At 48.3% G+C, this 15,728-nt stretch overlaps 9 non-coding genes across 9 annotated transcripts; 5 read left to right on the top strand and 4 right to left on the bottom strand.

Annotated features, from left to right (window-relative positions):
- The first annotated feature begins 1,724 nt into the window (after positions 1-1,724).
- Positions 1,725-1,931, top strand: LOC147847645 (U2 spliceosomal RNA). The gene has a single exon (XR_015532299.1). It is a non-coding gene; the product is annotated as a U2 spliceosomal RNA (small nuclear RNA).
- Positions 1,932-2,744: 813 nt separating this feature from the next.
- LOC147847644 (U1 spliceosomal RNA) lies at positions 2,745-2,908 on the bottom strand. The gene has a single exon (XR_015532303.1). It is a non-coding gene; the product is annotated as a U1 spliceosomal RNA (small nuclear RNA).
- A 2,141-nt stretch (positions 2,909-5,049) lies between these two features.
- LOC147847643 (U2 spliceosomal RNA) lies at positions 5,050-5,256 on the top strand. Its single transcript, XR_015532298.1, has one exon. It is a non-coding gene; the product is annotated as a U2 spliceosomal RNA (small nuclear RNA).
- Positions 5,257-6,069: 813 nt separating this feature from the next.
- LOC147847642 (U1 spliceosomal RNA) lies at positions 6,070-6,233 on the bottom strand. The gene has a single exon (XR_015532302.1). It is a non-coding gene; the product is annotated as a U1 spliceosomal RNA (small nuclear RNA).
- A 2,141-nt stretch (positions 6,234-8,374) lies between these two features.
- On the top strand, positions 8,375-8,579 carry LOC147847641 (U2 spliceosomal RNA). The gene has a single exon (XR_015532300.1). It is a non-coding gene; the product is annotated as a U2 spliceosomal RNA (small nuclear RNA).
- An 815-nt stretch (positions 8,580-9,394) lies between these two features.
- On the bottom strand, positions 9,395-9,558 carry LOC147847640 (U1 spliceosomal RNA). Its single transcript, XR_015532301.1, has one exon. It is a non-coding gene; the product is annotated as a U1 spliceosomal RNA (small nuclear RNA).
- Positions 9,559-11,699: 2,141 nt separating this feature from the next.
- On the top strand, positions 11,700-11,906 carry LOC147847639 (U2 spliceosomal RNA). The gene has a single exon (XR_015532297.1). It is a non-coding gene; the product is annotated as a U2 spliceosomal RNA (small nuclear RNA).
- An 813-nt stretch (positions 11,907-12,719) lies between these two features.
- Positions 12,720-12,883, bottom strand: LOC147847638 (U1 spliceosomal RNA). Its single transcript, XR_015532296.1, has one exon. It is a non-coding gene; the product is annotated as a U1 spliceosomal RNA (small nuclear RNA).
- A 2,141-nt stretch (positions 12,884-15,024) lies between these two features.
- On the top strand, positions 15,025-15,231 carry LOC147847637 (U2 spliceosomal RNA). Its single transcript, XR_015532304.1, has one exon. It is a non-coding gene; the product is annotated as a U2 spliceosomal RNA (small nuclear RNA).
- The last annotated feature ends 497 nt before the right edge of the window (positions 15,232-15,728 follow it).

Genomic DNA, 15,728 nt, shown 5'->3' with positions numbered 1-15,728 from the left:
AGCACTGGCCGAGACGTGAATCCACGCGTGCGTCGCTTGTGCAATCCCCGTCGACACCCGAAGAACGTGAGGAGGATGAGGCGCATGTCTCACATCAGTCAATTTTGAGAATCACTTCCCGTCTCCCAAGCGCACAAATTGCGCAGATATGAGGAGGAGATACAACGCTTTCTAAAAGTTCGGAACGTCGGGAGCAAGAACTTCAAGTCGTGCGTTGCAAGCCCGGAGGAAACATAAGACGAAGCACGGAAATAGCAACAACGCAACCCTTGAGCTACATCAGGGTTGTTCTTCTGAATCATGTGCTTTATCGTCTTCTACATTATTTCTTCTCCCTTGCGTGTACATGTTGAAGCCATTATTTTAACGTATAGATCGTTAGATCATGTTGCCTTGGTCATACTTTATGCGTCGTATAAATCGTATGCGTGTTAAATGTATTGCTTGTGAGGTTTACGCCTACATTACGCATTACACTATCTACTCCGTTATTCGAAATCCATATAGTACATGTTTGATAGGAGATGTTGTCTCATGCGTGTATCAGGTCAATGCCTCAAACCTCATGTTTCATATACCCCTCCGGTCGCCGAGTGTCCGTAGAGCCCAAAGGCGTTTATTACGCGTCTCGATTGCATCGTCATTGGATTGCGTCTTTGTTTAAGATCCGTTTATGTATGCATGTGGATGGGATCGCGTGTATGCCTATGCGATGTTATACATGTCCTAGACATGTAGTGTGCATGTTCAGAATTTGTTATACGATATCGGTATCATATGCATGATGGTGTGTGTTTCGGGGTTTAGGGTCGCGGTGCCCACCCTCGCATTTCTGTGGGGAAGGTGCGGTGACCATCCTTATTTAACGAAATTAGTGCTACTACCCTCGGTCGCCCCGATTGTGCCATATGTAAAAATTGCGCAAAGCATGGCCACGGTCGGTGTATGTTGCCTTGGATCATGGTGTCTTGCCCATTCCCCGCCCATTTAAGGGGAATTAGGGTTAGACCCACTTCTCATTGGGTCGCCCTTACGAATCCCGCACCGAGTCTCCCGCGTTCGTTACTTGATTAGGGGGGCGTCACGAGACCATCATTGTGAAACGCATTGGTCATGAGATAACCATGTGACGGGCCACACTAGCTTCAATGCGGAGAAGAGGGCGCGTGTCGGCGTGGCCATTAGGTTGCTCATTAGTGTGTGCCATTGTCATGACGAGACTCGAGGTTGGGTAACGTGAAAACGTAGTTACCTAGATGCAACGATGCGGAACATATTTCCTTGAGGTTTACGCGCGCCGGTCGTTCAAGTAATTGTAAATTCTCTTTCCCTCGACATGCAGTGGGGCCTAATGATTTACTACGTGCAGACGGGTGGATCTCCATTACAATTCTCGCTCGATTCGGGAAGCTCACACGATTTCGTGAACGTTCGTTTGGTTCAGATATGGGGGCTTATAACCACCAATAACGAATCGCACCTATAAGGTGCACTTGGCGATGGGAGAGTATGTATATCCCGACTTGGTATAGGGATGGATAATAGGGTGGCTACAACCAAACAACAACAAATGTGGTCCCCACGATCGGCCAAGGTGGTTTCGATGCAATGAGAGGACAAAAGTTTGCCTTAAATGTTGAGATGATTATATAACGTATATCCCACATGGTGAGGCATGTTAGGGTGCAGCCTATAAGAAGCAAATCGGTTCTTCAAGAGAACTCATACCTTTCTCGGCCTTTTGGCTAAGATCAAGTGTAGTATCTGTTCTTATCAGTTTAATATCTGATACGCGGCCTATCAGGCCGCACGATATTAACCTAATTTCTTTCATGGGGGCAGCTCTCGCTCAAGGCAGCTTGCTGCATTTGGGAGTTGCGTGCGTCGCCTCAGCCTTGCACTGATGTTGAGGTCACATAGGCGCGCCCTCATTCTACAATGATAATAAAAATGAAGGAAGATGTTACATAGGCGCGCCCTCATTCTACAATGATAATAAAAATGAAGGAAGATGTTCCATAGGCGCGTCCCGCTTCTAATGATATAATCTAAAGGACGATGTCACGCGGATGAACGTTCTAGATAAATGCATCTATCTTTTCCCACATTTCTTTAGGTACTAGAACGGAAGGCTTTCAACGCGTGGTGAACGTCCATGAATCGAGCAGAGAGACGAGCCAAACCGATGCCCGGGCTATAAAGAAGAACTATTGGAATGGGAGAGAAGATAAATGGAGGATGCGGCGGGCGTCCGCCTATGGTCGTTAGGCGTACGTATGTGGTCTCTCATGGTCCAAGGCAGAGAAGTGAACTAGATTTTACATCGACGCATGTGCAGCTCGTCGCGTGTATCCACTCAGAATTCTCTTCACTCTTACCATGGGTACGCCATGTGCCACCTCCGGCCTATGACACGTGTATATCCTATACGTGTATATCCCCGCTCGATGGTTCTTTATACTCCTCTCGTTTCTCAGGGTAGTGGAAATCGGTGTTGTGTTGGTGTCCGAAACCATATTGTGCTTCCGCCAAATCATTTTGCATAATATGCATGGCCGAGGGAAGCCACCAAAAAATAAGATGCTTCCGCCAAGCAAAATGCCGAGGGACCCTTAGCGCAACCGACGCTTCCGCCAAACATGGCCAACTTGACGATCAAGCATAAGCGCATCATTTGAGACGAATCCGCCATGAGCGACCAATGCTTCCGCCAAACGTGGACGACTTGATATCACTGGATTGAGATGGGGGCCGCGCGAACGCGAGCCCCTGCTGTCACAAATTATGACGTGCACTCTCCCGCTTGGGGAGATGCTAGGGCAAGCAGTCCCTCCGGTGGTGCAATGGAGGCACCGGCCCTAAGCCATCGGCCTTCTTGATCACCGATTGACCCCGCCCAGGTAAGTATGTTTTGGCTTAGCGCAACGCTCTCGTTTTATAGCCCCCTTGCTCTGCATCCTCTCTATGTGGGACGTTCTTATCTTGCGTCTGTGTATTCACCATGGCACGCACGCACAACCGTCATCGCGCCACCATCCTCTCACGTCAATCTACCCACTCACTATTGGTGGTTCACTTTAACCTCGTCCATGTTTAGCCCCTTCACGTTTCCGTTCATATCTATAGATCACACATCACACGCTCCAACCTCGCCTACCTTCTCCTTCTCGTAATTAATTTAAGTACAACGGCTAGAGAGAAACCATGCGCGTCGTGACGTAGAACCGTGCGTCAATGGCCATGGGTTGCCGAAGCTGTAGAATAACAAAGGAGGGAAACACCGATGCGATGTCCATGTACAACCAACACGCTCGCACAATCCTTGAGCACTGGCCGAGACGTGAATCCACGCGTGCGTCGCTTGTGCAATCCCCGTCGACACCCGAAGAACGTGAGGAGGATGAGGCGCATGTCTCACATCAGTCAATTTTGAGAATCACTTCCCGTCTCCCAAGCGCACAAATTGCGCAGATATGAGGAGGAGATACAACGCTTTCTAAAAGTTCGGAACGTCGGGAGCAAGAACTTCAAGTCGTGCGTTGCAAGCCCGGAGGAAACATAAGACGAAGCACGGAAATAGCAACAACGCAACCCTTGAGCTACATCAGGGTTGTTCTTCTGAATCATGTGCTTTATCGTCTTCTACATTATTTCTTCTCCCTTGCGTGTACATGTTGAAGCCATTATTTTAACGTATAGATCGTTAGATCATGTTGCCTTGGTCATACTTTATGCGTCGTATAAATCGTATGCGTGTTAAATGTATTGCTTGTGAGGTTTACGCCTACATTACGCATTACACTATCTACTCCGTTATTCGAAATCCATATAGTACATGTTTGATAGGAGATGTTGTCTCATGCGTGTATCAGGTCAATGCCTCAAACCTCATGTTTCATATACCCCTCCGGTCGCCGAGTGTCCGTAGAGCCCAAAGGCGTTTATTACGCGTCTCGATTGCATCGTCATTGGATTGCGTCTTTGTTTAAGATCCGTTTATGTATGCATGTGGATGGGATCGCGTGTATGCCTATGCGATGTTATACATGTCCTAGACATGTAGTGTGCATGTTCAGAATTTGTTATACGATATCGGTATCATATGCATGATGGTGTGTGTTTCGGGGTTTAGGGTCGCGGTGCCCACCCTCGCATTTCTGTGGGGAAGGTGCGGTGACCATCCTTATTTAACGAAATTAGTGCTACTACCCTCGGTCGCCCCGATTGTGCCATATGTAAAAATTGCGCAAAGCATGGCCACGGTCGGTGTATGTTGCCTTGGATCATGGTGTCTTGCCCATTCCCCGCCCATTTAAGGGGAATTAGGGTTAGACCCACTTCTCATTGGGTCGCCCTTACGAATCCCGCACCGAGTCTCCCGCGTTCGTTACTTGATTAGGGGGGCGTCACGAGACCATCATTGTGAAACGCATTGGTCATGAGATAACCATGTGACGGGCCACACTAGCTTCAATGCGGAGAAGAGGGCGCGTGTCGGCGTGGCCATTAGGTTGCTCATTAGTGTGTGCCATTGTCATGACGAGACTCGAGGTTGGGTAACGTGAAAACGTAGTTACCTAGATGCAACGATGCGGAACATATTTCCTTGAGGTTTACGCGCGCCGGTCGTTCAAGTAATTGTAAATTCTCTTTCCCTCGACATGCAGTGGGGCCTAATGATTTACTACGTGCAGACGGGTGGATCTCCATTACAATTCTCGCTCGATTCGGGAAGCTCACACGATTTCGTGAACGTTCGTTTGGTTCAGATATGGGGGCTTATAACCACCAATAACGAATCGCACCTATAAGGTGCACTTGGCGATGGGAGAGTATGTATATCCCGACTTGGTATAGGGATGGATAATAGGGTGGCTACAACCAAACAACAACAAATGTGGTCCCCACGATCGGCCAAGGTGGTTTCGATGCAATGAGAGGACAAAAGTTTGCCTTAAATGTTGAGATGATTATATAACGTATATCCCACATGGTGAGGCATGTTAGGGTGCAGCCTATAAGAAGCAAATCGGTTCTTCAAGAGAACTCATACCTTTCTCGGCCTTTTGGCTAAGATCAAGTGTAGTATCTGTTCTTATCAGTTTAATATCTGATACGCGGCCTATCAGGCCGCACGATATTAACCTAATTTCTTTCATGGGGGCAGCTCTCGCTCAAGGCAGCTTGCTGCATTTGGGAGTTGCGTGCGTCGCCTCAGCCTTGCACTGATGTTGAGGTCACATAGGCGCGCCCTCATTCTACAATGATAATAAAAATGAAGGAAGATGTTACATAGGCGCGCCCTCATTCTACAATGATAATAAAAATGAAGGAAGATGTTCCATAGGCGCGTCCCGCTTCTAATGATATAATCTAAAGGACGATGTCACGCGGATGAACGTTCTAGATAAATGCATCTATCTTTTCCCACATTTCTTTAGGTACTAGAACGGAAGGCTTTCAACGCGTGGTGAACGTCCATGAATCGAGCAGAGAGACGAGCCAAACCGATGCCCGGGCTATAAAGAAGAACTATTGGAATGGGAGAGAAGATAAATGGAGGATGCGGCGGGCGTCCGCCTATGGTCGTTAGGCGTACGTATGTGGTCTCTCATGGTCCAAGGCAGAGAAGTGAACTAGATTTTACATCGACGCATGTGCAGCTCGTCGCGTGTATCCACTCAGAATTCTCTTCACTCTTACCATGGGTACGCCATGTGCCACCTCCGGCCTATGACACGTGTATATCCTATACGTGTATATCCCCGCTCGATGGTTCTTTATACTCCTCTCGTTTCTCAGGGTAGTGGAAATCGGTGTTGTGTTGGTGTCCGAAACCATATTGTGCTTCCGCCAAATCATTTTGCATAATATGCATGGCCGAGGGAAGCCACCAAAAAATAAGATGCTTCCGCCAAGCAAAATGCCGAGGGACCCTTAGCGCAACCGACGCTTCCGCCAAACATGGCCAACTTGACGATCAAGCATAAGCGCATCATTTGAGACGAATCCGCCATGAGCGACCAATGCTTCCGCCAAACGTGGACGACTTGATATCACTGGATTGAGATGGGGGCCGCGCGAACGCGAGCCCCTGCTGTCACAAATTATGACGTGCACTCTCCCGCTTGGGGAGATGCTAGGGCAAGCAGTCCCTCCGGTGGTGCAATGGAGGCACCGGCCCTAAGCCATCGGCCTTCTTGATCACCGATTGACCCCGCCCAGGTAAGTATGTTTTGGCTTAGCGCAACGCTCTCGTTTTATAGCCCCCTTGCTCTGCATCCTCTCTATGTGGGACGTTCTTATCTTGCGTCTGTGTATTCACCATGGCACGCACGCACAACCGTCATCGCGCCACCATCCTCTCACGTCAATCTACCCACTCACTATTGGTGGTTCACTTTAACCTCGTCCATGTTTAGCCCCTTCACGTTTCCGTTCATATCTATAGATCACACATCACACGCTCCAACCTCGCCTACCTTCTCCTTCTCGTAATTAATTTAAGTACAACGGCTAGAGAGAAACCATGCGCGTCGTGACGTAGAACCGTGCGTCAATGGCCATGGGTTGCCGAAGCTGTAGAATAACAAAGGAGGGAAACACCGATGCGATGTCCATGTACAACCAACACGCTCGCACAATCCTTGAGCACTGGCCGAGACGTGAATCCACGCGTGCGTCGCTTGTGCAATCCCCGTCGACACCCGAAGAACGTGAGGAGGATGAGGCGCATGTCTCACATCAGTCAATTTTGAGAATCACTTCCCGTCTCCCAAGCGCACAAATTGCGCAGATATGAGGAGGAGATACAACGCTTTCTAAAAGTTCGGAACGTCGGGAGCAAGAACTTCAAGTCGTGCGTTGCAAGCCCGGAGGAAACATAAGACGAAGCACGGAAATAGCAACAACGCAACCCTTGAGCTACATCAGGGTTGTTCTTCTGAATCATGTGCTTTATCGTCTTCTACATTATTTCTTCTCCCTTGCGTGTACATGTTGAAGCCATTATTTTAACGTATAGATCGTTAGATCATGTTGCCTTGGTCATACTTTATGCGTCGTATAAATCGTATGCGTGTTAAATGTATTGCTTGTGAGGTTTACGCCTACATTACGCATTACACTATCTACTCCGTTATTCGAAATCCATATAGTACATGTTTGATAGGAGATGTTGTCTCATGCGTGTATCAGGTCAATGCCTCAAACCTCATGTTTCATATACCCCTCCGGTCGCCGAGTGTCCGTAGAGCCCAAAGGCGTTTATTACGCGTCTCGATTGCATCGTCATTGGATTGCGTCTTTGTTTAAGATCCGTTTATGTATGCATGTGGATGGGATCGCGTGTATGCCTATGCGATGTTATACATGTCCTAGACATGTAGTGTGCATGTTCAGAATTTGTTATACGATATCGGTATCATATGCATGATGGTGTGTGTTTCGGGGTTTAGGGTCGCGGTGCCCACCCTCGCATTTCTGTGGGGAAGGTGCGGTGACCATCCTTATTTAACGAAATTAGTGCTACTACCCTCGGTCGCCCCGATTGTGCCATATGTAAAAATTGCGCAAAGCATGGCCACGGTCGGTGTATGTTGCCTTGGATCATGGTGTCTTGCCCATTCCCCGCCCATTTAAGGGGAATTAGGGTTAGACCCACTTCTCATTGGGTCGCCCTTACGAATCCCGCACCGAGTCTCCCGCGTTCGTTACTTGATTAGGGGGGCGTCACGAGACCATCATTGTGAAACGCATTGGTCATGAGATAACCATGTGACGGGCCACACTAGCTTCAATGCGGAGAAGAGGGCGCGTGTCGGCGTGGCCATTAGGTTGCTCATTAGTGTGTGCCATTGTCATGACGAGACTCGAGGTTGGGTAACGTGAAAACGTAGTTACCTAGATGCAACGATGCGGAACATATTTCCTTGAGGTTTACGCGCGCCGGTCGTTCAAGTAATTGTAAATTATCTTTCCCTCGACATGCAGTGGGGCCTAATGATTTACTACGTGCAGACGGGTGGATCTCCATTACAATTCTCGCTCGATTCGGGAAGCTCACACGATTTCGTGAACGTTCGTTTGGTTCAGATATGGGGGCTTATAACCACCAATAACGAATCGCACCTATAAGGTGCACTTGGCGATGGGAGAGTATGTATATCCCGACTTGGTATAGGGATGGATAATAGGGTGGCTACAACCAAACAACAACAAATGTGGTCCCCACGATCGGCCAAGGTGGTTTCGATGCAATGAGAGGACAAAAGTTTGCCTTAAATGTTGAGATGATTATATAACGTATATCCCACATGGTGAGGCATGTTAGGGTGCAGCCTATAAGAAGCAAATCGGTTCTTCAAGAGAACTCATACCTTTCTCGGCCTTTTGGCTAAGATCAAGTGTAGTATCTGTTCTTATCAGTTTAATATCTGATACGCGGCCTATCAGGCCGCACGATATTAACCTAATTTCTTTCATGGGGGCAGCTCTCGCTCAAGGCAGCTTGCTGCATTTGGGAGTTGCGTGCCTCGCCTCAGCCTTGCACTGATGTTGAGGTCACATAGGCGCGCCCTCATTCTACAATGATAATAAAAATGAAGGAAGATGTTACATAGGCGCGCCCTCATTCTACAATGATAATAAAAATGAAGGAAGATGTTCCATAGGCGCGTCCCGCTTCTAATGATATAATCTAAAGGACGATGTCACGCGGATGAACGTTCTAGATAAATGCATCTATCTTTTCCCACATTTCTTTAGGTACTAGAACGGAAGGCTTTCAACGCGTGGTGAACGTCCATGAATCGAGCAGAGAGACGAGCCAAACCGATGCCCGGGCTATAAAGAAGAACTATTGGAATGGGAGAGAAGATAAATGGAGGATGCGGCGGGCGTCCGCCTATGGTCGTTAGGCGTACGTATGTGGTCTCTCATGGTCCAAGGCAGAGAAGTGAACTAGATTTTACATCGACGCATGTGCAGCTCGTCGCGTGTATCCACTCAGAATTCTCTTCACTCTTACCATGGGTACGCCATGTGCCACCTCCGGCCTATGACACGTGTATATCCTATACGTGTATATCCCCGCTCGATGGTTCTTTATACTCCTCTCGTTTCTCAGGGTAGTGGAAATCGGTGTTGTGTTGGTGTCCGAAACCATATTGTGCTTCCGCCAAATCATTTTGCATAATATGCATGGCCGAGGGAAGCCACCAAAAAATAAGATGCTTCCGCCAAGCAAAATGCCGAGGGACCCTTAGCGCAACCGACGCTTCCGCCAAACATGGCCAACTTGACGATCAAGCATAAGCGCATCATTTGAGACGAATCCGCCATGAGCGACCAATGCTTCCGCCAAACGTGGACGACTTGATATCACTGGATTGAGATGGGGGCCGCGCGAACGCGAGCCCCTGCTGTCACAAATTATGACGTGCACTCTCCCGCTTGGGGAGATGCTAGGGCAAGCAGTCCCTCCGGTGGTGCAATGGAGGCACCGGCCCTAAGCCATCGGCCTTCTTGATCACCGATTGACCCCGCCCAGGTAAGTATGTTTTGGCTTAGCGCAACGCTCTCGTTTTATAGCCCCCTTGCTCTGCATCCTCTCTATGTGGGACGTTCTTATCTTGCGTCTGTGTATTCACCATGGCACGCACGCACAACCGTCATCGCGCCACCATCCTCTCACGTCAATCTACCCACTCACTATTGGTGGTTCACTTTAACCTCGTCCATGTTTAGCCCCTTCACGTTTCCGTTCATATCTATAGATCACACATCACACGCTCCAACCTCGCCTACCTTCTCCTTCTCGTAATTAATTTAAGTACAACGGCTAGAGAGAAACCATGCGCGTCGTGACGTAGAACCGTGCGTCAATGGCCATGGGTTGCCGAAGCTGTAGAATAACAAAGGAGGGAAACACCGATGCGATGTCCATGTACAACCAACACGCTCGCACAATCCTTGAGCACTGGCCGAGACGTGAATCCACGCGTGCGTCGCTTGTGCAATCCCCGTCGACACCCGAAGAACGTGAGGAGGATGAGGCGCATGTCTCACATCAGTCAATTTTGAGAATCACTTCCCGTCTCCCAAGCGCACAAATTGCGCAGATATGAGGAGGAGATACAACGCTTTCTAAAAGTTCGGAACGTCGGGAGCAAGAACTTCAAGTCGTGCGTTGCAAGCCCGGAGGAAACATAAGACGAAGCACGGAAATAGCAACAACGCAACCCTTGAGCTACATCAGGGTTGTTCTTCTGAATCATGTGCTTTATCGTCTTCTACATTATTTCTTCTCCCTTGCGTGTACATGTTGAAGCCATTATTTTAACGTATAGATCGTTAGATCATGTTGCCTTGGTCATACTTTATGCGTCGTATAAATCGTATGCGTGTTAAATGTATTGCTTGTGAGGTTTACGCCTACATTACGCATTACACTATCTACTCCGTTATTCGAAATCCATATAGTACATGTTTGATAGGAGATGTTGTCTCATGCGTGTATCAGGTCAATGCCTCAAACCTCATGTTTCATATACCCCTCCGGTCGCCGAGTGTCCGTAGAGCCCAAAGGCGTTTATTACGCGTCTCGATTGCATCGTCATTGGATTGCGTCTTTGTTTAAGATCCGTTTATGTATGCATGTGGATGGGATCGCGTGTATGCCTATGCGATGTTATACATGTCCTAGACATGTAGTGTGCATGTTCAGAATTTGTTATACGATATCGGTATCATATGCATGATGGTGTGTGTTTCGGGGTTTAGGGTCGCGGTGCCCACCCTCGCATTTCTGTGGGGAAGGTGCGGTGACCATCCTTATTTAACGAAATTAGTGCTACTACCCTCGGTCGCCCCGATTGTGCCATATGTAAAAATTGCGCAAAGCATGGCCACGGTCGGTGTATGTTGCCTTGGATCATGGTGTCTTGCCCATTCCCCGCCCATTTAAGGGGAATTAGGGTTAGACCCACTTCTCATTGGGTCGCCCTTACGAATCCCGCACCGAGTCTCCCGCGTTCGTTACTTGATTAGGGGGGCGTCACGAGACCATCATTGTGAAACGCATTGGTCATGAGATAACCATGTGACGGGCCACACTAGCTTCAATGCGGAGAAGAGGGCGCGTGTCGGCGTGGCCATTAGGTTGCTCATTAGTGTGTGCCATTGTCATGACGAGACTCGAGGTTGGGTAACGTGAAAACGTAGTTACCTAGATGCAACGATGCGGAACATATTTCCTTGAGGTTTACGCGCGCCGGTCGTTCAAGTAATTGTAAATTCTCTTTCCCTCGACATGCAGTGGGGCCTAATGATTTACTACGTGCAGACGGGTGGATCTCCATTACAATTCTCGCTCGATTCGGGAAGCTCACACGATTTCGTGAACGTTCGTTTGGTTCAGATATGGGGGCTTATAACCACCAATAACGAATCGCACCTATAAGGTGCACTTGGCGATGGGAGAGTATGTATATCCCGACTTGGTATAGGGATGGATAATAGGGTGGCTACAACCAAACAACAACAAATGTGGTCCCCACGATCGGCCAAGGTGGTTTCGATGCAATGAGAGGACAAAAGTTTGCCTTAAATGTTGAGATGATTATATAACGTATATCCCACATGGTGAGGCATGTTAGGGTGCAGCCTATAAGAAGCAAATCGGTTCTTCAAGAGAACTCATACCTTTCTCGGCCTTTTGGCTAAGATCAAGTGTAGTATCTGTTCTTATCAGTTTAATATCTGATACGCGGCCTATCAGGCCGCACGATATTAACCTAATTTCTTTCATGGGGGCAGCTCTCGCTCAAGGCAGCTTGCTGCATTTGGGAGTTGCGTGCGTCGCCTCAGCCTTGCACTGATGTTGAGGTCACATAGGCGCGCCCTCATTCTACAATGATAATAAAAATGAAGGAAGATGTTACATAGGCGCGCCCTCATTCTACAATGATAATAAAAATGAAGGAAGATGTTCCATAGGCGCGTCCCGCTTCTAATGATATAATCTAAAGGACGATGTCACGCGGATGAACGTTCTAGATAAATGCATCTATCTTTTCCCACATTTCTTTAGGTACTAGAACGGAAGGCTTTCAACGCGTGGTGAACGTCCATGAATCGAGCAGAGAGACGAGCCAAACCGATGCCCGGGCTATAAAGAAGAACTATTGGAATGGGAGAGAAGATAAATGGAGGATGCGGCGGGCGTCCGCCTATGGTCGTTAGGCGTACGTATGTGGTCTCTCATGGTCCAAGGCAGAGAAGTGAACTAGATTTTACATCGACGCATGTGCAGCTCGTCGCGTGTATCCACTCAGAATTCTCTTCACTCTTACCATGGGTACGCCATGTGCCACCTCCGGCCTATGACACGTGTATATCCTATACGTGTATATCCCCGCTCGATGGTTCTTTATACTCCTCTCGTTTCTCAGGGTAGTGGAAATCGGTGTTGTGTTGGTGTCCGAAACCATATTGTGCTTCCGCCAAATCATTTTGCATAATATGCATGGCCGAGGGAAGCCACCAAAAAATAAGATGCTTCCGCCAAGCAAAATGCCGAGGGACCCTTAGCGCAACCGACGCTTCCGCCAAACATGGCCAACTTGACGATCAAGCATAAGCGCATCATTTGAGACGAATCCGCCATGAGCGACCAATGCTTCCGCCAAACGTGGACGACTTGATATCACTGGATTGAGATGGGGGCCGCGCGAACGCGAGCCCCTGCTGTCACAAATTATGACGTGCACTCTCCCGCTTGGGGAGATGCTAGGGCAAGCAGTCCCTCCGGTGGTGCAATGGAGGCACCGGCCCTAAGCCATCGGCCTTCTTGATCACCGATTGACCCCGCCCAGGTAAGTATGTTTTGGCTTAGCGCAACGCTCTCGTTTTATAGCCCCCTTGCTCTGCATCCTCTCTATGTGGGACGTTCTTATCTTGCGTCTGTGTATTCACCATGGCACGCACGCACAACCGTCATCGCGCCACCATCCTCTCACGTCAATCTACCCACTCACTATTGGTGGTTCACTTTAACCTCGTCCATGTTTAGCCCCTTCACGTTTCCGTTCATATCTATAGATCACACATCACACGCTCCAACCTCGCCTACCTTCTCCTTCTCGTAATTAATTTAAGTACAACGGCTAGAGAGAAACCATGCGCGTCGTGACGTAGAACCGTGCGTCAATGGCCATGGGTTGCCGAAGCTGTAGAATAACAAAGGAGGGAAACACCGATGCGATGTCCATGTACAACCAACACGCTCGCACAATCCTTGAGCACTGGCCGAGACGTGAATCCACGCGTGCGTCGCTTGTGCAATCCCCGTCGACACCCGAAGAACGTGAGGAGGATGAGGCGCATGTCTCACATCAGTCAATTTTGAGAATCACTTCCCGTCTCCCAAGCGCACAAATTGCGCAGATATGAGGAGGAGATACAACGCTTTCTAAAAGTTCGGAACGTCGGGAGCAAGAACTTCAAGTCGTGCGTTGCAAGCCCGGAGGAAACATAAGACGAAGCACGGAAATAGCAACAACGCAACCCTTGAGCTACATCAGGGTTGTTCTTCTGAATCATGTGCTTTATCGTCTTCTACATTATTTCTTCTCCCTTGCGTGTACATGTTGAAGCCATTATTTTAACGTATAGATCGTTAGATCATGTTGCCTTGGTCATACTTTATGCGTCGTATAAATCGTATGCGTGTTAAATGTATTGCTTGTGAGGTTTACGCCTACATTACGCATTACACTATCTACTCCGTTATTCGAAATCCATATAGTACATGTTTGATAGGAGATGTTGTCTCATGCGTGTATCAGGTCAATGCCTCAAACCTCATGTTTCATATACCCCTCCGGTCGCCGAGTGTCCGTAGAGCCCAAAGGCGTTTATTACGCGTCTCGATTGCATCGTCATTGGATTGCGTCTTTGTTTAAGATCCGTTTATGTATGCATGTGGATGGGATCGCGTGTATGCCTATGCGATGTTATACATGTCCTAGACATGTAGTGTGCATGTTCAGAATTTGTTATACGATATCGGTATCATATGCATGATGGTGTGTGTTTCGGGGTTTAGGGTCGCGGTGCCCACCCTCGCATTTCTGTGGGGAAGGTGCGGTGACCATCCTTATTTAACGAAATTAGTGCTACTACCCTCGGTCGCCCCGATTGTGCCATATGTAAAAATTGCGCAAAGCATGGCCACGGTCGGTGTATGTTGCCTTGGATCATGGTGTCTTGCCCATTCCCCGCCCATTTAAGGGGAATTAGGGTTAGACCCACTTCTCATTGGGTCGCCCTTACGAATCCCGCACCGAGTCTCCCGCGTTCGTTACTTGATTAGGGGGGCGTCACGAGACCATCATTGTGAAACGCATTGGTCATGAGATAACCATGTGACGGGCCACACTAGCTTCAATGCGGAGAAGAGGGCGCGTGTCGGCGTGGCCATTAGGTTGCTCATTAGTGTGTGCCATTGTCATGACGAGACTCGAGGTTGGGTAACGTGAAAACGTAGTTACCTAGATGCAACGATGCGGAACATATTTCCTTGAGGTTTACGCGCGCCGGTCGTTCAAGTAATTGTAAATTCTCTTTCCCTCGACATGCAGTGGGGCCTAATGATTTACTACGTGCAGACGGGTGGATCTCCATTACAATTCTCGCTCGATTCGGGAAGCTCACACGATTTCGTGAACGTTCGTTTGGTTCAGATATGGGGGCTTATAACCACCAATAACGAATCGCACCTATAAGGTGCACTTGGCGATGGGAGAGTATGTATATCCCGACTTGGTATAGGGATGGATAATAGGGTGGCTACAACCAAACAACAACAAATGTGGTCCCCACGATCGGCCAAGGTGGTTTCGATGCAATGAGAGGACAAAAGTTTGCCTTAAATGTTGAGATGATTATATAACGTATATCCCACATGGTGAGGCATGTTAGGGTGCAGCCTATAAGAAGCAAATCGGTTCTTCAAGAGAACTCATACCTTTCTCGGCCTTTTGGCTAAGATCAAGTGTAGTATCTGTTCTTATCAGTTTAATATCTGATACGCGGCCTATCAGGCCGCACGATATTAACCTAATTTCTTTCATGGGGGCAGCTCTCGCTCAAGGCAGCTTGCTGCATTTGGGAGTTGCGTGCGTCGCCTCAGCCTTGCACTGATGTTGAGGTCACATAGGCGCGCCCTCATTCTACAATGATAATAAAAATGAAGGAAGATGTTACATAGGCGCGCCCTCATTCTACAATGATAATAAAAATGAAGGAAGATGTTCCATAGGCGCGTCCCGCTTCTAATGATATAATCTAAAGGACGATGTCACGCGGATGAACGTTCTAGATAAATGCATCTATCTTTTCCCACATTTCTTTAGGTACTAGAACGGAAGGCTTTCAACGCGTGGTGAACGTCCATGAATCGAGCAGAGAGACGAGCCAAACCGATGCCCGGGCTATAAAGAAGAACTATTGGAATGGGAGAGAAGATAAATGGAGGATGCGGCGGGCGTCCGCCTATGGTCGTTAGGCGTACGTATGTGGTCTCTCATGGTCCAAGGCAGAGAAGTGAACTAGATTTTACATCGACGCATGTGCAGCTCGTCGCGTGTATCCACTCAGAATTCTCTTCACTCTTACCATGGGTACGCCATGTGCCACCTCCGGCCTATGACACGTGTATATCCTAT

The sequence above is a fragment of the Azolla caroliniana genome, unplaced genomic scaffold (genome assembly GCF_043228905.1).
Source record: "Azolla caroliniana isolate FFs.n. ecotype wild unplaced genomic scaffold, voAzoCaro1.0.p SCAF_785, whole genome shotgun sequence".
Lineage (NCBI taxonomy): Eukaryota > Viridiplantae > Streptophyta > Polypodiopsida > Salviniales > Salviniaceae > Azolla > Azolla caroliniana.
The sequence above is the reverse complement of the archived record's forward strand: the minus strand, read 5'-3'. Positions and strand labels throughout refer to the sequence as shown.